The following is a 22487-nucleotide window of genomic DNA, read 5'->3' as shown; positions in this document are numbered from 1 at the left end:
GCAGCAGCACGCACATAGGAGTTTGGAAAGCACTAAAGAGCCACAGAAGAGCGTGGCCTAGGAAAATGAGGCAGGAAAAACGCTACATGTGCCCTTGTTGTCGCCTAACAACAGGTAGCAGCATAAACCAGATGCGGGTGAAGATCTTGCAGGCGACATCTAACATCAAATGAGCAAACGGGCTTACCACAGCTGCGGTCCTCTGGCAGTCTGAAAGCTTTGCGCACAAGCCGGATGCTAAGCGCCTTCCTTTGCCTTTTGGCAGTGCTCGTGCATTGCCAGCACTAGGCGGGAATGGTCACTTACCCAGAGACACGTTTCGTTGTGCCCGTTGCTAAGCGCTCTGGAGCACTGTTTATGACGTAAGCGGAACACCTCTTGCCGTTCCATTCTCAGAGCTCCTGAGTTAAGTAATCTGCGACTCTTGGTGCGAATGATAGAGGAAAACATTTCCAATGTGTCTGGCAAGGAGAAACTGAACCTGGAGAACACCTTTGTCAGGAGCTTGCACCTGCACCTTAGACACACACAGATTTGCATCACATCTAAATGGCCAAGCTCTTTCTTAGACAAGTTGAAAGCTGCTGTCAGAAGGCTGTGCTCCTTGTCAGATGGAAGCAGCAGCACGCACATAGGAGTTTGGAAAGCACTAAAGAGCCACAGAAGAGCGTGGCCTAGGAAAATGAGGCAGGAAAAACGCTACATGTGCCCTTGTTGTCGCCTAACAACAGGTAGCAGCATAAACCAGATGCGGGTGATGATCTTGCAGGCGACTTCTAACGTCAAATGAGCAAACGGGCTTACCACAGCTGCGGTCCTCTGGCAGTCTGAAAGCTTTGCGCACAAGCCGGATGCTAAGCGCCTTCCTTTGCCTTTTGGCAGTGCTCGTGCATTGCCAGCACTAGGCGGGAATGGTCACTTACCCAGAGACACGTTTCGTTGTGCCCGTTGCTAAGCGCTCTGGAGCACTGTTTATGACGTAAGCGGAACACCTCTTGCCGTTCCATTCTCAGAGCTCCTGAGTTAAGTAATCTGCTACTCTTGGTGCGAATGCCAGAGAAAAACATTTCCAATGTGTCTGGCAAGGAGAAACTGAACCTGGAGAACACCTTTGTCAGGAGCTTGCACCTGCACCTTAGACACACACAGATTTGCATCACATCTAAATGGCCAAGCTCTTTCTTAGACAAGTTGAAAGCTGCTGTCAGAAGGCTGTGCTCCTTGTCAGATGGAAGCAGCAGCACGCACATAGGAGTTTGGAAAGCACTAAAGAGCCACAGAAGAGCGTGGCCTAGGAAAATGAGGCAGGAAAAACGCTACATGTGCCCTTGTTGTCGCCTAACAACAGGTAGCAGCATAAACCAGATGCGGGTGAAGATCTTGCAGGCGACATCTAACATCAAATGAGCAAACGGGCTTACCACAGCTGCGGTCCTCTGGCAGTCTGAAAGCTTTGCGCACAAGCCGGATGCTAAGCGCCTTCCTTTGCCTTTTGGCAGTGCTCGTGCATTGCCAGCACTAGGCGGGAATGGTCACTTACCCAGAGACACGTTTCGTTGTGCCCGTTGCTAAGCGCTCTGGAGCACTGTTTATGACGTAAGCGGAACACCTCTTGCCGTTCCATTCTCAGAGCTCCTGAGTTAAGTAATCTGCGACTCTTGGTGCGAATGATAGAGGAAAACATTTCCAATGTGTCTGGCAGGGAGAAACTGAATCTGGAGAACACCTTTGTCAGGAGCTTGCACCTGCACCTTAGACACACACAGATTTGCATCACATCTAAATGGCCAAGCTCTTTCTTAGACAAGTTGAAAGCTGCTGTCAGAAGGCTGTGCTCCTTGTCAGATGGAAGCAGCAGCACGCACATAGGAGTTTGGAAAGCACTAAAGAGCCACAGAAGAGCGTGGCCTAGGAAAATGAGGCAGGAAAAACGCTACATGTGCCCTTGTTGTCGCCTAACAACAGGTAGCAGCATAAACCAGATGCGGGTGAAGATCTTGCAGGCGACATCTAACGTCAAATGAGCAAACGGGCTTACCACAGCTGCGGTCCTCTGGCAGTCTGAAAGCTTTGCACACAAGCCGGATGCTAAGCGCCTTCCTTTGCCTTTTGGCAGTGCTCGTGCATTGCCAGCACTAGGCGGGAATGGTCACTATCCCACAGACACGTTTCGTTGTGCCCGTTGCTAAGCGCTCTGGAGCACTGTTTATGACGTAAGCGGAACACCTCTTGCCGTTCCATTCTCAGAGCTCCTGAGTTAAGTAATCTGCTACTCTTGGTGCGAATGCCAGAGAAAAACATTTCCAATGTGTCTGGCAAGGAGAAACTGAACCTGGAGAACACCTTTGTCAGGAGCTTGCACCTGCACCTTAGACACACACAGATTTGCATCACATCTAAATGGCCAAGCTCTTTCTTAGACAAGTTGAAAGCTGCTGTCAGAAGGCTGTGCTCCTTGTCAGATGGAAGCAGCAGCACGCACATAGGAGTTTGGAAAGCACTAAAGAGCCACAGAAGAGCGTGGCCTAGGAAAATGAGGCAGGAAAAACGCTACATGTGCCCTTGTTGTCGCCTAACAACAGGTAGCAGCATAAACCAGATGCGGGTGAAGATCTTGCAGGCGACATCTAACGTCAAATGAGCAAACGGGCTTACCACAGCTGCGGTCCTCTGGCAGTCTGAAAGCTTTGCGCACAAGCCGGATGCTAAGCGCCTTCCTTTGCCTTTTGGCAGTGCTCGTGCATTGCCAGCACTAGGCGGGAATGGTCACTTACCCAGAGACACGTTTCGTTGTGCCCGTTGCTAAGCGCTCTGGAGCACTGTTTATGACGTAAGCGGAACACCTCTTGCCGTTCCATTCTCAGAGCTCCTGAGTTAAGTAATCTGCGACTCTTGGTGCGAATGATAGAGGAAAACATTTCCAATGTGTCTGGCAAGGAGAAACTGAACCTGGAGAACACCTTTGTCAGGAGCTTGCACCTGCACCTTAGACACACACAGATTTGCATCACATCTAAATGGCCACGCTCTTTCTTAGACAAGTTGAAAGCTGCTGTCAGAAGGCTGTGCTCCTTGTCAGATGGAAGCAGCAGCACGCACATAGGAGTTTGGAAAGCACTAAAGAGCCACAGAAGAGCGTGGCCTAGGAAAATGAGGCAGGAAAAACGCTACATGTGCCCTTGTTGTCGCCTAACAACAGGTAGCAGCATAAACCAGATGCGGGTGATGATCTTGCAGGCGACTTCTAACGTCAAATGAGCAAACGGGCTTACCACAGCTGCGGTCCTCTGGCAGTCTGAAAGCTTTGCGCACAAGCCGGATGCTAAGCGCCTTCCTTTGCCTTTTGGCAGTGCTCGTGCATTGCCAGCACTAGGCGGGAATGGTCACTTACCCAGAGACACGTTTCGTTGTGCCCGTTGCTAAGCGCTCTGGAGCACTGTTTATGACGTAAGCGGAACACCTCTTGCCGTTCCATTCTCAGAGCTCCTGAGTTAAGTAATCTGCTACTCTTGGTGCGAATGCCAGAGAAAAACATTTCCAATGTGTCTGGCAAGGAGAAACTGAACCTGGAGAACACCTTTGTCAGGAGCTTGCACCTGCACCTTAGACACACACAGATTTGCATCACATCTAAATGGCCAAGCTCTTTCTTAGACAAGTTGAAAGCTGCTGTCAGAAGGCTGTGCTCCTTGTCAGATGGAAGCAGCAGCACGCACATAGGAGTTTGGAAAGCACTAAAGAGCCACAGAAGAGCGTGGCCTAGGAAAATGAGGCAGGAAAAACGCTACATGTGCCCTTGTTGTCGCCTAACAACAGGTAGCAGCATAAACCAGATGCGGGTGAAGATCTTGCAGGCGACATCTAACATCAAATGAGCAAACGGGCTTACCACAGCTGCGGTCCTCTGGCAGTCTGAAAGCTTTGCGCACAAGCCGGATGCTAAGCGCCTTCCTTTGCCTTTTGGCAGTGCTCGTGCATTGCCAGCACTAGGCGGGAATGGTCACTTACCCAGAGACACGTTTCGTTGTGCCCGTTGCTAAGCGCTCTGGAGCACTGTTTATGACGTAAGCGGAACACCTCTTGCCGTTCCATTCTCAGAGCTCCTGAGTTAAGTAATCTGCGACTCTTGGTGCGAATGATAGAGGAAAACATTTCCAATGTGTCTGGCAGGGAGAAACTGAATCTGGAGAACACCTTTGTCAGGAGCTTGCACCTGCACCTTAGACACACACAGATTTGCATCACATCTAAATGGCCAAGCTCTTTCTTAGACAAGTTGAAAGCTGCTGTCAGAAGGCTGTGCTCCTTGTCAGATGGAAGCAGCAGCACGCACATAGGAGTTTGGAAAGCACTAAAGAGCCACAGAAGAGCGTGGCCTAGGAAAATGAGGCAGGAAAAACGCTACATGTGCCCTTGTTGTCGCCTAACAACAGGTAGCAGCATAAACCAGATGCGGGTGAAGATCTTGCAGGCGACATCTAACGTCAAATGAGCAAACGGGCTTACCACAGCTGCGGTCCTCTGGCAGTCTGAAAGCTTTGCACACAAGCCGGATGCTAAGCGCCTTCCTTTGCCTTTTGGCAGTGCTCGTGCATTGCCAGCACTAGGCGGGAATGGTCACTATCCCACAGACACGTTTCGTTGTGCCCGTTGCTAAGCGCTCTGGAGCACTGTTTATGACGTAAGCGGAACACCTCTTGCCGTTCCATTCTCAGAGCTCCTGAGTTAAGTAATCTGCTACTCTTGGTGCGAATGCCAGAGAAAAACATTTCCAATGTGTCTGGCAAGGAGAAACTGAACCTGGAGAACACCTTTGTCAGGAGCTTGCACCTGCACCTTAGACACACACAGATTTGCATCACATCTAAATGGCCAAGCTCTTTCTTAGACAAGTTGAAAGCTGCTGTCAGAAGGCTGTGCTCCTTGTCAGATGGAAGCAGCAGCACGCACATAGGAGTTTGGAAAGCACTAAAGAGCCACAGAAGAGCGTGGCCTAGGAAAATGAGGCAGGAAAAACGCTACATGTGCCCTTGTTGTCGCCTAACAACAGGTAGCAGCATAAACCAGATGCGGGTGAAGATCTTGCAGGCGACATCTAACGTCAAATGAGGAAACGGGCTTACCACAGCTGCGGTCCTCTGGCAGTCTGAAAGCTTTGCGCACAAGCCGGATGCTAAGCGCCTTCCTTTGCCTTTTGGCAGTGCTCGTGCATTGCCAGCAGTAGGCGGGAATGGTCACTTACCCAGAGACACGTTTCGTTGTGCCCGTTGCTAAGCGCTCTGGAGCACTGTTTATGACGTAAGCGGAACACCTCTTGCCGTTCCATTCTCAGAGCTCCTGAGTTAAGTAATCTGCGACTCTTGGTGCGAATGATAGAGGAAAACATTTCCAATGTGTCTGGCAAGGAGAAACTGAATCTGGAGAACACCTTTGTCAGGAGCTTGCACCTGCACCTTAGACACACACAGATTTGCATCACATCTAAATGGCCAAGCTCTTTCTTAGACAAGTTGAAAGCTGCTGTCAGAAGGCTGTGCTCCTTGTCAGATGGAAGCAGCAGCACGCACATAGGAGTTTGGAAAGCACTAAAGAGCCACAGAAGAGCGTGGCCTAGGAAAATGAGGCAGGAAAAACGCTACATGTGCCCTTGTTGTCGCCTAACAACAGGTAGCAGCATAAACCAGATGCGGGTGATGATCTTGCAGGCGACTTCTAACGTCAAATGAGCAAACGGGCTTACCACAGCTGCGGTCCTCTGGCAGTCTGAAAGCTTTGCGCACAAGCCGGATGCTAAGCGCCTTCCTTTGCCTTTTGGCAGTGCTCGTGCATTGCCAGCACTAGGCGGGAATGGTCACTATCCCACAGACACGTTTCGTTGTGCCCGTTGCTAAGCGCTCTGGAGCACTGTTTATGACGTAAGCGGAACACCTCTTGCCGTTCCATTCTCAGAGCTCCTGAGTTAAGTAATCTGCTACTCTTGGTGCGAATGCCAGAGAAAAACATTTCCAATGTGTCTGGCAAGGAGAAACTGAACCTGGAGAACACCTTTGTCAGGAGCTTGCACCTGCACCTTAGACACACACAGATTTGCATCACATCTAAATGGCCAAGCTCTTTCTTAGACAAGTTGAAAGCTGCTGTCAGAAGGCTGTGCTCCTTGTCAGATGGAAGCAGCAGCACGCACATAGGAGTTTGGAAAGCACTAAAGAGCCACAGAAGAGCGTGGCCTAGGAAAATGAGGCAGGAAAAACGCTACATGTGCCCTTGTTGTCGCCTAACAACAGGTAGCAGCATAAACCAGATGCGGGTGAAGATCTTGCAGGCGACATCTAACATCAAATGAGCAAACGGGCTTACCACAGCTGCGGTCCTCTGGCAGTCTGAAAGCTTTGCGCACAAGCCGGATGCTAAGCGCCTTCCTTTGCCTTTTGGCAGTGCTCGTGCATTGCCAGCACTAGGCGGGAATGGTCACTTACCCAGAGACACGTTTCGTTGTGCCCGTTGCTAAGCGCTCTGGAGCACTGTTTATGACGTAAGCGGAACACCTCTTGCCGTTCCATTCTCAGAGCTCCTGAGTTAAGTAATCTGCGACTCTTGGTGCGAATGATAGAGGAAAACATTTCCAATGTGTCTGGCAGGGAGAAACTGAATCTGGAGAACACCTTTGTCAGGAGCTTGCACCTGCACCTTAGACACACACAGATTTGCATCACATCTAAATGGCCAAGCTCTTTCTTAGACAAGTTGAAAGCTGCTGTCAGAAGGCTGTGCTCCTTGTCAGATGGAAGCAGCAGCACGCACATAGGAGTTTGGAAAGCACTAAAGAGCCACAGAAGAGCGTGGCCTAGGAAAATGAGGCAGGAAAAACGCTACATGTGCCCTTGTTGTCGCCTAACAACAGGTAGCAGCATAAACCAGATGCGGGTGAAGATCTTGCAGGCGACATCTAACGTCAAATGAGCAAACGGGCTTACCACAGCTGCGGTCCTCTGGCAGTCTGAAAGCTTTGCACACAAGCCGGATGCTAAGCGCCTTCCTTTGCCTTTTGGCAGTGCTCGTGCATTGCCAGCACTAGGCGGGAATGGTCACTATCCCACAGACACGTTTCGTTGTGCCCGTTGCTAAGCGCTCTGGAGCACTGTTTATGACGTAAGCGGAACACCTCTTGCCGTTCCATTCTCAGAGCTCCTGAGTTAAGTAATCTGCTACTCTTGGTGCGAATGCCAGAGAAAAACATTTCCAATGTGTCTGGCAAGGAGAAACTGAACCTGGAGAACACCTTTGTCAGGAGCTTGCACCTGCACCTTAGACACACACAGATTTGCATCACATCTAAATGGCCAAGCTCTTTCTTAGACAAGTTGAAAGCTGCTGTCAGAAGGCTGTGCTCCTTGTCAGATGGAAGCAGCAGCACGCACATAGGAGTTTGGAAAGCACTAAAGAGCCACAGAAGAGCGTGGCCTAGGAAAATGAGGCAGGAAAAACGCTACATGTGCCCTTGTTGTCGCCTAACAACAGGTAGCAGCATAAACCAGATGCGGGTGAAGATCTTGCAGGCGACATCTAACGTCAAATGAGCAAACGGGCTTACCACAGCTGCGGTCCTCTGGCAGTCTGAAAGCTTTGCGCACAAGCCGGATGCTAAGCGCCTTCCTTTGCCTTTTGGCAGTGCTCGTGCATTGCCAGCACTAGGCGGGAATGGTCACTATCCCACAGACACGTTTCGTTGTGCCCGTTGCTAAGCGCTCTGGAGCACTGTTTATGACGTAAGCGGAACACCTCTTGCCGTTCCATTCTCAGAGCTCCTGAGTTAAGTAATCTGCGACTCTTGGTGCGAATGATAGAGGAAAACATTTCCAATGTGTCTGGCAAGGAGAAACTGAACCTGGAGAACACCTTTGTCAGGAGCTTGCACCTGCACCTTAGACACACACAGATTTGCATCACATCTAAATGGCCACGCTCTTTCTTAGACAAGTTGAAAGCTGCTGTCAGAAGGCTGTGCTCCTTGTCAGATGGAAGCAGCAGCACGCACATAGGAGTTTGGAAAGCACTAAAGAGCCACAGAAGAGCGTGGCCTAGGAAAATGAGGCAGGAAAAACGCTACATGTGCCCTTGTTGTCGCCTAACAACAGGTAGCAGCATAAACCAGATGCGGGTGATGATCTTGCAGGCGACTTCTAACGTCAAATGAGCAAACGGGCTTACCACAGCTGCGGTCCTCTGGCAGTCTGAAAGCTTTGCGCACAAGCCGGATGCTAAGCGCCTTCCTTTGCCTTTTGGCAGTGCTCGTGCATTGCCAGCACTAGGCGGGAATGGTCACTTACCCAGAGACACGTTTCGTTGTGCCCGTTGCTAAGCGCTCTGGAGCACTGTTTATGACGTAAGCGGAACACCTCTTGCCGTTCCATTCTCAGAGCTCCTGAGTTAAGTAATCTGCTACTCTTGGTGCGAATGCCAGAGAAAAACATTTCCAATGTGTCTGGCAAGGAGAAACTGAACCTGGAGAACACCTTTGTCAGGAGCTTGCACCTGCACCTTAGACACACACAGATTTGCATCACATCTAAATGGCCAAGCTCTTTCTTAGACAAGTTGAAAGCTGCTGTCAGAAGGCTGTGCTCCTTGTCAGATGGAAGCAGCAGCACGCACATAGGAGTTTGGAAAGCACTAAAGAGCCACAGAAGAGCGTGGCCTAGGAAAATGAGGCAGGAAAAACGCTACATGTGCCCTTGTTGTCGCCTAACAACAGGTAGCAGCATAAACCAGATGCGGGTGAAGATCTTGCAGGCGACATCTAACATCAAATGAGCAAACGGGCTTACCACAGCTGCGGTCCTCTGGCAGTCTGAAAGCTTTGCGCACAAGCCGGATGCTAAGCGCCTTCCTTTGCCTTTTGGCAGTGCTCGTGCATTGCCAGCACTAGGCGGGAATGGTCACTTACCCAGAGACACGTTTCGTTGTGCCCGTTGCTAAGCGCTCTGGAGCACTGTTTATGACGTAAGCGGAACACCTCTTGCCGTTCCATTCTCAGAGCTCCTGAGTTAAGTAATCTGCGACTCTTGGTGCGAATGATAGAGGAAAACATTTCCAATGTGTCTGGCAGGGAGAAACTGAATCTGGAGAACACCTTTGTCAGGAGCTTGCACCTGCACCTTAGACACACACAGATTTGCATCACATCTAAATGGCCAAGCTCTTTCTTAGACAAGTTGAAAGCTGCTGTCAGAAGGCTGTGCTCCTTGTCAGATGGAAGCAGCAGCACGCACATAGGAGTTTGGAAAGCACTAAAGAGCCACAGAAGAGCGTGGCCTAGGAAAATGAGGCAGGAAAAACGCTACATGTGCCCTTGTTGTCGCCTAACAACAGGTAGCAGCATAAACCAGATGCGGGTGAAGATCTTGCAGGCGACATCTAACGTCAAATGAGCAAACGGGCTTACCACAGCTGCGGTCCTCTGGCAGTCTGAAAGCTTTGCACACAAGCCGGATGCTAAGCGCCTTCCTTTGCCTTTTGGCAGTGCTCGTGCATTGCCAGCACTAGGCGGGAATGGTCACTATCCCACAGACACGTTTCGTTGTGCCCGTTGCTAAGCGCTCTGGAGCACTGTTTATGACGTAAGCGGAACACCTCTTGCCGTTCCATTCTCAGAGCTCCTGAGTTAAGTAATCTGCTACTCTTGGTGCGAATGCCAGAGAAAAACATTTCCAATGTGTCTGGCAAGGAGAAACTGAACCTGGAGAACACCTTTGTCAGGAGCTTGCACCTGCACCTTAGACACACACAGATTTGCATCACATCTAAATGGCCAAGCTCTTTCTTAGACAAGTTGAAAGCTGCTGTCAGAAGGCTGTGCTCCTTGTCAGATGGAAGCAGCAGCACGCACATAGGAGTTTGGAAAGCACTAAAGAGCCACAGAAGAGCGTGGCCTAGGAAAATGAGGCAGGAAAAACGCTACATGTGCCCTTGTTGTCGCCTAACAACAGGTAGCAGCATAAACCAGATGCGGGTGAAGATCTTGCAGGCGACATCTAACGTCAAATGAGCAAACGGGCTTACCACAGCTGCGGTCCTCTGGCAGTCTGAAAGCTTTGCGCACAAGCCGGATGCTAAGCGCCTTCCTTTGCCTTTTGGCAGTGCTCGTGCATTGCCAGCAGTAGGCGGGAATGGTCACTTACCCAGAGACACGTTTCGTTGTGCCCGTTGCTAAGCGCTCTGGAGCACTGTTTATGACGTAAGCGGAACACCTCTTGCCGTTCCATTCTCAGAGCTCCTGAGTTAAGTAATCTGCGACTCTTGGTGCGAATGATAGAGGAAAACATTTCCAATGTGTCTGGCAAGGAGAAACTGAATCTGGAGAACACCTTTGTCAGGAGCTTGCACCTGCACCTTAGACACACACAGATTTGCATCACATCTAAATGGCCAAGCTCTTTCTTAGACAAGTTGAAAGCTGCTGTCAGAAGGCTGTGCTCCTTGTCAGATGGAAGCAGCAGCATGCACATAGGAGTTTGGAAAGCACTAAAGAGCCACAGAAGAGCGTGGCCTAGGAAAATGAGGCAGGAAAAACGCTACATGTGCCCTTGTTGTCGCCTAACAACAGGTAGCAGCATAAACCAGATGCGGGTGATGATCTTGCAGGCGACTTCTAACGTCAAATGAGCAAACGGGCTTACCACAGCTGCGGTCCTCTGGCAGTCTGAAAGCTTTGCGCACAAGCCGGATGCTAAGCGCCTTCCTTTGCCTTTTGGCAGTGCTCGTGCATTGCCAGCACTAGGCGGGAATGGTCACTATCCCACAGACACGTTTCGTTGTGCCCGTTGCTAAGCGCTCTGGAGCACTGTTTATGACGTAAGCGGAACACCTCTTGCCGTTCCATTCTCAGAGCTCCTGAGTTAAGTAATCTGCTACTCTTGGTGCGAATGCCAGAGAAAAACATTTCCAATGTGTCTGGCAAGGAGAAACTGAACCTGGAGAACACCTTTGTCAGGAGCTTGCACCTGCACCTTAGACACACACAGATTTGCATCACATCTAAATGGCCAAGCTCTTTCTTAGACAAGTTGAAAGCTGCTGTCAGAAGGCTGTGCTCCTTGTCAGATGGAAGCAGCAGCACGCACATAGGAGTTTGGAAAGCACTAAAGAGCCACAGAAGAGCGTGGCCTAGGAAAATGAGGCAGGAAAAACGCTACATGTGCCCTTGTTGTCGCCTAACAACAGGTAGCAGCATAAACCAGATGCGGGTGATGATCTTGCAGGCGACTTCTAACGTCAAATGAGCAAACGGGCTTACCACAGCTGCGGTCCTCTGGCAGTCTGAAAGCTTTGCGCACAAGCCGGATGCTAAGCGCCTTCCTTTGCCTTTTGGCAGTGCTCGTGCATTGCCAGCACTAGGCGGGAATGGTCACTATCCCACAGTCATGTTTCGTTGTGCCCGTTGCTAAGCGCTCTGGAGCACTGTTTATGACGTAAGCGGAACACCTCTTGCCGTTCCATTCTCAGAGCTCCTGAGTTAAGTAATCTGCTACTCTTGGTGCTAATGCCAGAGAAAAACATTTCCAATGTGTCTGGCAAGGAGAAACTGAACCTGGAGAACACCTTTGTCAGGAGCTTGCACCTGCACCTTAGACACACACAGATTTGCATCACATCTAAATGGCCAAGCTCTTTCTTAGACAAGTTGAAAGCTGCTGTCAGAAGGCTGTGCTCCTTGTCAGATGGAAGCAGCAGCACGCACATAGGAGTTTGGAAAGCACTAAAGAGCCACAGAAGAGCGTGGCCTAGGAAAATGAGGCAGGAAAAACGCTACATGTGCCCTTGTTGTCGCCTAACAACAGGTAGCAGCATAAACCAGATGTGGGTGAAGATCTTGCAGGCGACATCTAACATCAAATGAGCAAACGGGCTTACCACAGCTGCGGTCCTCTGGCAGTCTGAAAGCTTTGCGCACAAGCCGGATGCTAAGCGCCTTCCTTTGCCTTTTGGCAGTGCTCGTGCATTGCCAGCACTAGGCGGGAATGGTCACTTACCCAGAGACACGTTTCGTTGTGCCCGTTGCTAAGCGCTCTGGAGCACTGTTTATGACGTAAGCGGAACACCTCTTGCCGTTCCATTCTCAGAGCTCCTGAGTTAAGTAATCTGCGACTCTTGGTGCGAATGATAGAGGAAAACATTTCCAATGTGTCTGGCAAGGAGAAACTGAATCTGGAGAACACCTTTGTCAGGAGCTTGCACCTGCACCTTAGACACACACAGATTTGCATCACATCTAAATGGCCAAGCTCTTTCTTAGACAAGTTGAAAGCTGCTGTCAGAAGGCTGTGCTCCTTGTCAGATGGAAGCAGCAGCACGCACATAGGAGTTTGGAAAGCACTAAAGAGCCACAGAAGAGCGTGGCCTAGGAAAATGAGGCAGGAAAAACGCTACATGTGCCCTTGTTGTCGCCTAACAACAGGTAGCAGCATAAACCAGATGCGGGTGAAGATCTTGCAGGCGACATCTAACATCAAATGAGCAAACGGGCTTACCACAGCTGCGGTCCTCTGGCAGTCTGAAAGCTTTGCGCACAAGCCGGATGCTAAGCGCCTTCCTTTGCCTTTTGGCAGTGCTCGTGCATTGCCAGCACTAGGCGGGAATGGTCACTTACCCAGAGACACGTTTCGTTGTGCCCGTTGCTAAGCGCTCTGGAGCACTGTTTATGACGTAAGCGGAACACCTCTTGCCGTTCCATTCTCAGAGCTCCTGAGTTAAGTAATCTGCGACTCTTGGTGCGAATGATAGAGGAAAACATTTCCAATGTGTCTGGCAAGGAGAAACTGAACCTGGAGAACACCTTTGTCAGGAGCTTGCACCTGCACCTTAGACACACACAGATTTGCATCACATCTAAATGGCCAAGCTCTTTCTTAGACAAGTTGAAAGCTGCTGTCAGAAGGCTGTGCTCCTTGTCAGATGGAAGCAGCAGCACGCACATAGGAGTTTGGAAAGCACTAAAGAGCCACAGAAGAGCGTGGCCTAGGAAAATGAGGCAGGAAAAACGCTACATGTGCCCTTGTTGTCGCCTAACAACAGGTAGCAGCATAAACCAGATGCGGGTGATGATCTTGCAGGCGACTTCTAACGTCAAATGAGCAAACGGGCTTACCACAGCTGCGGTCCTCTGGCAGTCTGAAAGCTTTGCGCACAAGCCGGATGCTAAGCGCCTTCCTTTGCCTTTTGGCAGTGCTCGTGCATTGCCAGCACTAGGCGGGAATGGTCACTTACCCAGAGACACGTTTCGTTGTGCCCGTTGCTAAGCGCTCTGGAGCACTGTTTATGACGTAAGCGGAACACCTCTTGCCGTTCCATTCTCAGAGCTCCTGAGTTAAGTAATCTGCTACTCTTGGTGCGAATGCCAGAGAAAAACATTTCCAATGTGTCTGGCAAGGAGAAACTGAACCTGGAGAACACCTTTGTCAGGAGCTTGCACCTGCACCTTAGACACACACAGATTTGCATCACATCTAAATGGCCAAGCTCTTTCTTAGACAAGTTGAAAGCTGCTGTCAGAAGGCTGTGCTCCTTGTCAGATGGAAGCAGCAGCACGCACATAGGAGTTTGGAAAGCACTAAAGAGCCACAGAAGAGCGTGGCCTAGGAAAATGAGGCAGGAAAAACGCTACATGTGCCCTTGTTGTCGCCTAACAACAGGTAGCAGCATAAACCAGATGCGGGTGAAGATCTTGCAGGCGACATCTAACATCAAATGAGCAAACGGGCTTACCACAGCTGCGGTCCTCTGGCAGTCTGAAAGCTTTGCGCACAAGCCGGATGCTAAGCGCCTTCCTTTGCCTTTTGGCAGTGCTCGTGCATTGCCAGCACTAGGCGGGAATGGTCACTTACCCAGAGACACGTTTCGTTGTGCCCGTTGCTAAGCGCTCTGGAGCACTGTTTATGACGTAAGCGGAACACCTCTTGCCGTTCCATTCTCAGAGCTCCTGAGTTAAGTAATCTGCGACTCTTGGTGCGAATGATAGAGGAAAACATTTCCAATGTGTCTGGCAGGGAGAAACTGAATCTGGAGAACACCTTTGTCAGGAGCTTGCACCTGCACCTTAGACACACACAGATTTGCATCACATCTAAATGGCCAAGCTCTTTCTTAGACAAGTTGAAAGCTGCTGTCAGAAGGCTGTGCTCCTTGTCAGATGGAAGCAGCAGCACGCACATAGGAGTTTGGAAAGCACTAAAGAGCCACAGAAGAGCGTGGCCTAGGAAAATGAGGCAGGAAAAACGCTACATGTGCCCTTGTTGTCGCCTAACAACAGGTAGCAGCATAAACCAGATGCGGGTGAAGATCTTGCAGGCGACATCTAACGTCAAATGAGCAAACGGGCTTACCACAGCTGCGGTCCTCTGGCAGTCTGAAAGCTTTGCACACAAGCCGGATGCTAAGCGCCTTCCTTTGCCTTTTGGCAGTGCTCGTGCATTGCCAGCACTAGGCGGGAATGGTCACTATCCCACAGACACGTTTCGTTGTGCCCGTTGCTAAGCGCTCTGGAGCACTGTTTATGACGTAAGCGGAACACCTCTTGCCGTTCCATTCTCAGAGCTCCTGAGTTAAGTAATCTGCTACTCTTGGTGCGAATGCCAGAGAAAAACATTTCCAATGTGTCTGGCAAGGAGAAACTGAACCTGGAGAACACCTTTGTCAGGAGCTTGCACCTGCACCTTAGACACACACAGATTTGCATCACATCTAAATGGCCAAGCTCTTTCTTAGACAAGTTGAAAGCTGCTGTCAGAAGGCTGTGCTCCTTGTCAGATGGAAGCAGCAGCACGCACATAGGAGTTTGGAAAGCACTAAAGAGCCACAGAAGAGCGTGGCCTAGGAAAATGAGGCAGGAAAAACGCTACATGTGCCCTTGTTGTCGCCTAACAACAGGTAGCAGCATAAACCAGATGCGGGTGAAGATCTTGCAGGCGACATCTAACGTCAAATGAGCAAACGGGCTTACCACAGCTGCGGTCCTCTGGCAGTCTGAAAGCTTTGCGCACAAGCCGGATGCTAAGCGCCTTCCTTTGCCTTTTGGCAGTGCTCGTGCATTGCCAGCACTAGGCGGGAATGGTCACTTACCCAGAGACACGTTTCGTTGTGCCCGTTGCTAAGCGCTCTGGAGCACTGTTTATGACGTAAGCGGAACACCTCTTGCCGTTCCATTCTCAGAGCTCCTGAGTTAAGTAATCTGCGACTCTTGGTGCGAATGATAGAGGAAAACATTTCCAATGTGTCTGGCAAGGAGAAACTGAACCTGGAGAACACCTTTGTCAGGAGCTTGCACCTGCACCTTAGACACACACAGATTTGCATCACATCTAAATGGCCACGCTCTTTCTTAGACAAGTTGAAAGCTGCTGTCAGAAGGCTGTGCTCCTTGTCAGATGGAAGCAGCAGCACGCACATAGGAGTTTGGAAAGCACTAAAGAGCCACAGAAGAGCGTGGCCTAGGAAAATGAGGCAGGAAAAACGCTACATGTGCCCTTGTTGTCGCCTAACAACAGGTAGCAGCATAAACCAGATGCGGGTGATGATCTTGCAGGCGACTTCTAACGTCAAATGAGCAAACGGGCTTACCACAGCTGCGGTCCTCTGGCAGTCTGAAAGCTTTGCGCACAAGCCGGATGCTAAGCGCCTTCCTTTGCCTTTTGGCAGTGCTCGTGCATTGCCAGCACTAGGCGGGAATGGTCACTTACCCAGAGACACGTTTCGTTGTGCCCGTTGCTAAGCGCTCTGGAGCACTGTTTATGACGTAAGCGGAACACCTCTTGCCGTTCCATTCTCAGAGCTCCTGAGTTAAGTAATCTGCTACTCTTGGTGCGAATGCCAGAGAAAAACATTTCCAATGTGTCTGGCAAGGAGAAACTGAACCTGGAGAACACCTTTGTCAGGAGCTTGCACCTGCACCTTAGACACACACAGATTTGCATCACATCTAAATGGCCAAGCTCTTTCTTAGACAAGTTGAAAGCTGCTGTCAGAAGGCTGTGCTCCTTGTCAGATGGAAGCAGCAGCACGCACATAGGAGTTTGGAAAGCACTAAAGAGCCACAGAAGAGCGTGGCCTAGGAAAATGAGGCAGGAAAAACGCTACATGTGCCCTTGTTGTCGCCTAACAACAGGTAGCAGCATAAACCAGATGCGGGTGAAGATCTTGCAGGCGACATCTAACATCAAATGAGCAAACGGGCTTACCACAGCTGCGGTCCTCTGGCAGTCTGAAAGCTTTGCGCACAAGCCGGATGCTAAGCGCCTTCCTTTGCCTTTTGGCAGTGCTCGTGCATTGCCAGCACTAGGCGGGAATGGTCACTTACCCAGAGACACGTTTCGTTGTGCCCGTTGCTAAGCGCTCTGGAGCACTGTTTATGACGTAAGCGGAACACCTCTTGCCGTTCCATTCTCAGAGCTCCTGAGTTAAGTAATCTGCGACTCTTGGTGCGAATGATAGAGGAAAACATTTCCAATGTGTCTGGCAGGGAGAAACTGAATCTGGAGAACACCTTTGTCAGGAGCTTGCACCTGCACCTTAGACACACACAGATTTGCATCACATCTAAATGGCCAAGCTCTTTCTTAGACAAGTTGAAAGCTGCTGTCAGAAGGCTGTGCTCCTTGTCAGATGGAAGCAGCAGCACGCACATAGGAGTTTGGAAAGCACTAAAGAGCCACAGAAGAGCGTGGCCTAGGAAAATGAGGCAGGAAAAACGCTACATGTGCCCTTGTTGTCGCCTAACAACAGGTAGCAGCATAAACCAGATGCGGGTGAAGATCTTGCAGGCGACATCTAACGTCAAATGAGCAAACGGGCTTACCACAGCTGCGGTCCTCTGGCAGTCTGAAAGCTTTGCACACAAGCCGGATGCTAAGCGCCTTCCTTTGCCTTTTGGCAGTGCTCGTGCATTGCCAGCACTAGGCGGGAATGGTCACTATCCCACAGACACGTTTCGTTGTGCCCGTTGCTAAGCGCTCTGGAGCACTGTTTATGACGTAAGCGGAACACCTCTTGCCGTTCCATTCTCAGAGCTCCTGAGTTAAGTAATCTGCTACTCTTGGTGCGAATGCCAGAGAAAAACATTTCCAATGTGTCTGGCAAGGAGAAACTGAACCTGGAGAACACCTTTGTCAGGAGCTTGCACCTGCACCTTAGACACACACAGATTTGCATCACATCTAAATGGCCAAGCTCTTTCTTAGACAAGTTGAAAGCTGCTGTCAGAAGGCTGTGCTCCTTGTCAGATGGAAGCAGCAGCACGCACATAGGAGTTTGGAAAGCACTAAAGAGCCACAGAAGAGCGTGGCCTAGGAAAATGAGGCAGGAAAAACGCTACATGTGCCCTTGTTGTCGCCTAACAACAGGTAGCAGCATAAACCAGATGCGGGTGAAGATCTTGCAGGCGACATCTAACGTCAAATGAGGAAACGGGCTTACCACAGCTGCGGTCCTCTGGCAGTCTGAAAGCTTTGCGCACAAGCCGGATGCTAAGCGCCTTCCTTTGCCTTTTGGCAGTGCTCGTGCATTGCCAGCAGTAGGCGGGAATGGTCACTTACCCAGAGACACGTTTCGTTGTGCCCGTTGCTAAGCGCTCTGGAGCACTGTTTATGACGTAAGCGGAACACCTCTTGCCGTTCCATTCTCAGAGCTCCTGAGTTAAGTAATCTGCGACTCTTGGTGCGAATGATAGAGGAAAACATTTCCAATGTGTCTGGCAAGGAGAAACTGAATCTGGAGAACACCTTTGTCAGGAGCTTGCACCTGCACCTTAGACACACACAGATTTGCATCACATCTAAATGGCCAAGCTCTTTCTTAGACAAGTTGAAAGCTGCTGTCAGAAGGCTGTGCTCCTTGTCAGATGGAAGCAGCAGCACGCACATAGGAGTTTGGAAAGCACTAAAGAGCCACAGAAGAGCGTGGCCTAGGAAAATGAGGCAGGAAAAACGCTACATGTGCCCTTGTTGTCGCCTAACAACAGGTAGCAGCATAAACCAGATGCGGGTGATGATCTTGCAGGCGACTTCTAACGTCAAATGAGCAAACGGGCTTACCACAGCTGCGGTCCTCTGGCAGTCTGAAAGCTTTGCGCACAAGCCGGATGCTAAGCGCCTTCCTTTGCCTTTTGGCAGTGCTCGTGCATTGCCAGCACTAGGCGGGAATGGTCACTATCCCACAGACACGTTTCGTTGTGCCCGTTGCTAAGCGCTCTGGAGCACTGTTTATGACGTAAGCGGAACACCTCTTGCCGTTCCATTCTCAGAGCTCCTGAGTTAAGTAATCTGCTACTCTTGGTGCGAATGCCAGAGAAAAACATTTCCAATGTGTCTGGCAAGGAGAAACTGAACCTGGAGAACACCTTTGTCAGGAGCTTGCACCTGCACCTTAGACACACACAGATTTGCATCACATCTAAATGGCCAAGCTCTTTCTTAGACAAGTTGAAAGCTGCTGTCAGAAGGCTGTGCTCCTTGTCAGATGGAAGCAGCAGCACGCACATAGGAGTTTGGAAAGCACTAAAGAGCCACAGAAGAGCGTGGCCTAGGAAAATGAGGCAGGAAAAACGCTACATGTGCCCTTGTTGTCGCCTAACAACAGGTAGCAGCATAAACCAGATGCGGGTGATGATCTTGCAGGCGACTTCTAACGTCAAATGAGCAAACGGGCTTACCACAGCTGCGGTCCTCTGGCAGTCTGAAAGCTTTGCGCACAAGCCGGATGCTAAGCGCCTTCCTTTGCCTTTTGGCAGTGCTCGTGCATTGCCAGCACTAGGCGGGAATGGTCACTATCCCACAGTCATGTTTCGTTGTGCCCGTTGCTAAGCGCTCTGGAGCACTGTTTATGACGTAAGCGGAACACCTCTTGCCGTTCCATTCTCAGAGCTCCTGAGTTAAGTAATCTGCTACTCTTGGTGCGAATGCCAGAGAAAAACATTTCCAATGTGTCTGGCAAGGAGAAACTGAACCTGGAGAACACCTTTGTCAGGAGCTTGCACCTGCACCTTAGACACACACAGATTTGCATCACATCTAAATGGCCAAGCTCTTTCTTAGACAAGTTGAAAGCTGCTGTCAGAAGGCTGTGCTCCTTGTCAGATGGAAGCAGCAGCACGCACATAGGAGTTTGGAAAGCACTAAAGAGCCACAGAAGAGCGTGGCCTAGGAAAATGAGGCAGGAAAAACGCTACATGTGCCCTTGTTGTCGCCTAACAACAGGTAGCAGCATAAACCAGATGTGGGTGAAGATCTTGCAGGCGACATCTAACATCAAATGAGCAAACGGGCTTACCACAGCTGCGGTCCTCTGGCAGTCTGAAAGCTTTGCGCACAAGCCGGATGCTAAGCGCCTTCCTTTGCCTTTTGGCAGTGCTCGTGCATTGCCAGCACTAGGCGGGAATGGTCACTTACCCAGAGACACGTTTCGTTGTGCCCGTTGCTAAGCGCTCTGGAGCACTGTTTATGACGTAAGCGGAACACCTCTTGCCGTTCCATTCTCAGAGCTCCTGAGTTAAGTAATCTGCGACTCTTGGTGCGAATGATAGAGGAAAACATTTCCAATGTGTCTGGCAAGGAGAAACTGAATCTGGAGAACACCTTTGTCAGGAGCTTGCACCTGCACCTTAGACACACACAGATTTGCATCACATCTAAATGGCCAAGCTCTTTCTTAGACAAGTTGAAAGCTGCTGTCAGAAGGCTGTGCTCCTTGTCAGATGGAAGCAGCAGCACGCACATAGGAGTTTGGAAAGCACTAAAGAGCCACAGAAGAGCGTGGCCTAGGAAAATGAGGCAGGAAAAACGCTACATGTGCCCTTGTTGTCGCCTAACAACAGGTAGCAGCATAAACCAGATGCGGGTGAAGATCTTGCAGGCGACATCTAACATCAAATGAGCAAACGGGCTTACCACAGCTGCGGTCCTCTGGCAGTCTGAAAGCTTTGCGCACAAGCCGGATGCTAAGCGCCTTCCTTTGCCTTTTGGCAGTGCTCGTGCATTGCCAGCACTAGGCGGGAATGGTCACTTACCCAGAGACACGTTTCGTTGTGCCCGTTGCTAAGCGCTCTGGAGCACTGTTTATGACGTAAGCGGAACACCTCTTGCCGTTCCATTCTCAGAGCTCCTGAGTTAAGTAATCTGCGACTCTTGGTGCGAATGATAGAGGAAAACATTTCCAATGTGTCTGGCAAGGAGAAACTGAACCTGGAGAACACCTTTGTCAGGAGCTTGCACCTGCACCTTAGACACACACAGATTTGCATCACATCTAAATGGCCAAGCTCTTTCTTAGACAAGTTGAAAGCTGCTGTCAGAAGGCTGTGCTCCTTGTCAGATGGAAGCAGCAGCACGCACATAGGAGTTTGGAAAGCACTAAAGAGCCACAGAAGAGCGTGGCCTAGGAAAATGAGGCAGGAAAAACGCTACATGTGCCCTTGTTGTCGCCTAACAACAGGTAGCAGCATAAACCAGATGCGGGTGATGATCTTGCAGGCGACTTCTAACGTCAAATGAGCAAACGGGCTTACCACAGCTGCGGTCCTCTGGCAGTCTGAAAGCTTTGCGCACAAGCCGGATGCTAAGCGCCTTCCTTTGCCTTTTGGCAGTGCTCGTGCATTGCCAGCACTAGGCGGGAATGGTCACTTACCCAGAGACACGTTTCGTTGTGCCCGTTGCTAAGCGCTCTGGAGCACTGTTTATGACGTAAGCGGAACACCTCTTGCCGTTCCATTCTCAGAGCTCCTGAGTTAAGTAATCTGCTACTCTTGGTGCGAATGCCAGAGAAAAACATTTCCAATGTGTCTGGCAAGGAGAAACTGAACCTGGAGAACACCTTTGTCAGGAGCTTGCACCTGCACCTTAGACACACACAGATTTGCATCACATCTAAATGGCCAAGCTCTTTCTTAGACAAGTTGAAAGCTGCTGTCAGAAGGCTGTGCTCCTTGTCAGATGGAAGCAGCAGCACGCACATAGGAGTTTGGAAAGCACTAAAGAGCCACAGAAGAGCGTGGCCTAGGAAAATGAGGCAGGAAAAACGCTACATGTGCCCTTGTTGTCGCCTAACAACAGGTAGCAGCATAAACCAGATGCGGGTGAAGATCTTGCAGGCGACATCTAACATCAAATGAGCAAACGGGCTTACCACAGCTGCGGTCCTCTGGCAGTCTGAAAGCTTTGCGCACAAGCCGGATGCTAAGCGCCTTCCTTTGCCTTTTGGCAGTGCTCGTGCATTGCCAGCACTAGGCGGGAATGGTCACTTACCCAGAGACACGTTTCGTTGTGCCCGTTGCTAAGCGCTCTGGAGCACTGTTTATGACGTAAGCGGAACACCTCTTGCCGTTCCATTCTCAGAGCTCCTGAGTTAAGTAATCTGCGACTCTTGGTGCGAATGATAGAGGAAAACATTTCCAATGTGTCTGGCAGGGAGAAACTGAATCTGGAGAACACCTTTGTCAGGAGCTTGCACCTGCACCTTAGACACACACAGATTTGCATCACATCTAAATGGCCAAGCTCTTTCTTAGACAAGTTGAAAGCTGCTGTCAGAAGGCTGTGCTCCTTGTCAGATGGAAGCAGCAGCACGCACATAGGAGTTTGGAAAGCACTAAAGAGCCACAGAAGAGCGTGGCCTAGGAAAATGAGGCAGGAAAAACGCTACATGTGCCCTTGTTGTCGCCTAACAACAGGTAGCAGCATAAACCAGATGCGGGTGAAGATCTTGCAGGCGACATCTAACGTCAAATGAGCAAACGGGCTTACCACAGCTGCGGTCCTCTGGCAGTCTGAAAGCTTTGCACACAAGCCGGATGCTAAGCGCCTTCCTTTGCCTTTTGGCAGTGCTCGTGCATTGCCAGCACTAGGCGGGAATGGTCACTATCCCACAGACACGTTTCGTTGTGCCCGTTGCTAAGCGCTCTGGAGCACTGTTTATGACGTAAGCGGAACACCTCTTGCCGTTCCATTCTCAGAGCTCCTGAGTTAAGTAATCTGCTACTCTTGGTGCGAATGCCAGAGAAAAACATTTCCAATGTGTCTGGCAAGGAGAAACTGAACCTGGAGAACACCTTTGTCAGGAGCTTGCACCTGCACCTTAGACACACACAGATTTGCATCACATCTAAATGGCCAAGCTCTTTCTTAGACAAGTTGAAAGCTGCTGTCAGAAGGCTGTGCTCCTTGTCAGATGGAAGCAGCAGCACGCACATAGGAGTTTGGAAAGCACTAAAGAGCCACAGAAGAGCGTGGCCTAGGAAAATGAGGCAGGAAAAACGCTACATGTGCCCTTGTTGTCGCCTAACAACAGGTAGCAGCATAAACCAGATGCGGGTGAAGATCTTGCAGGCGACATCTAACGTCAAATGAGCAAACGGGCTTACCACAGCTGCGGTCCTCTGGCAGTCTGAAAGCTTTGCGCACAAGCCGGATGCTAAGCGCCTTCCTTTGCCTTTTGGCAGTGCTCGTGCA

The sequence above is a fragment of the Poecile atricapillus genome, chromosome 5 (assembly GCF_030490865.1).
Source record: "Poecile atricapillus isolate bPoeAtr1 chromosome 5, bPoeAtr1.hap1, whole genome shotgun sequence".
Lineage (NCBI taxonomy): Eukaryota > Metazoa > Chordata > Aves > Passeriformes > Paridae > Poecile > Poecile atricapillus.
This window is presented reverse-complemented; position numbering follows the sequence as displayed.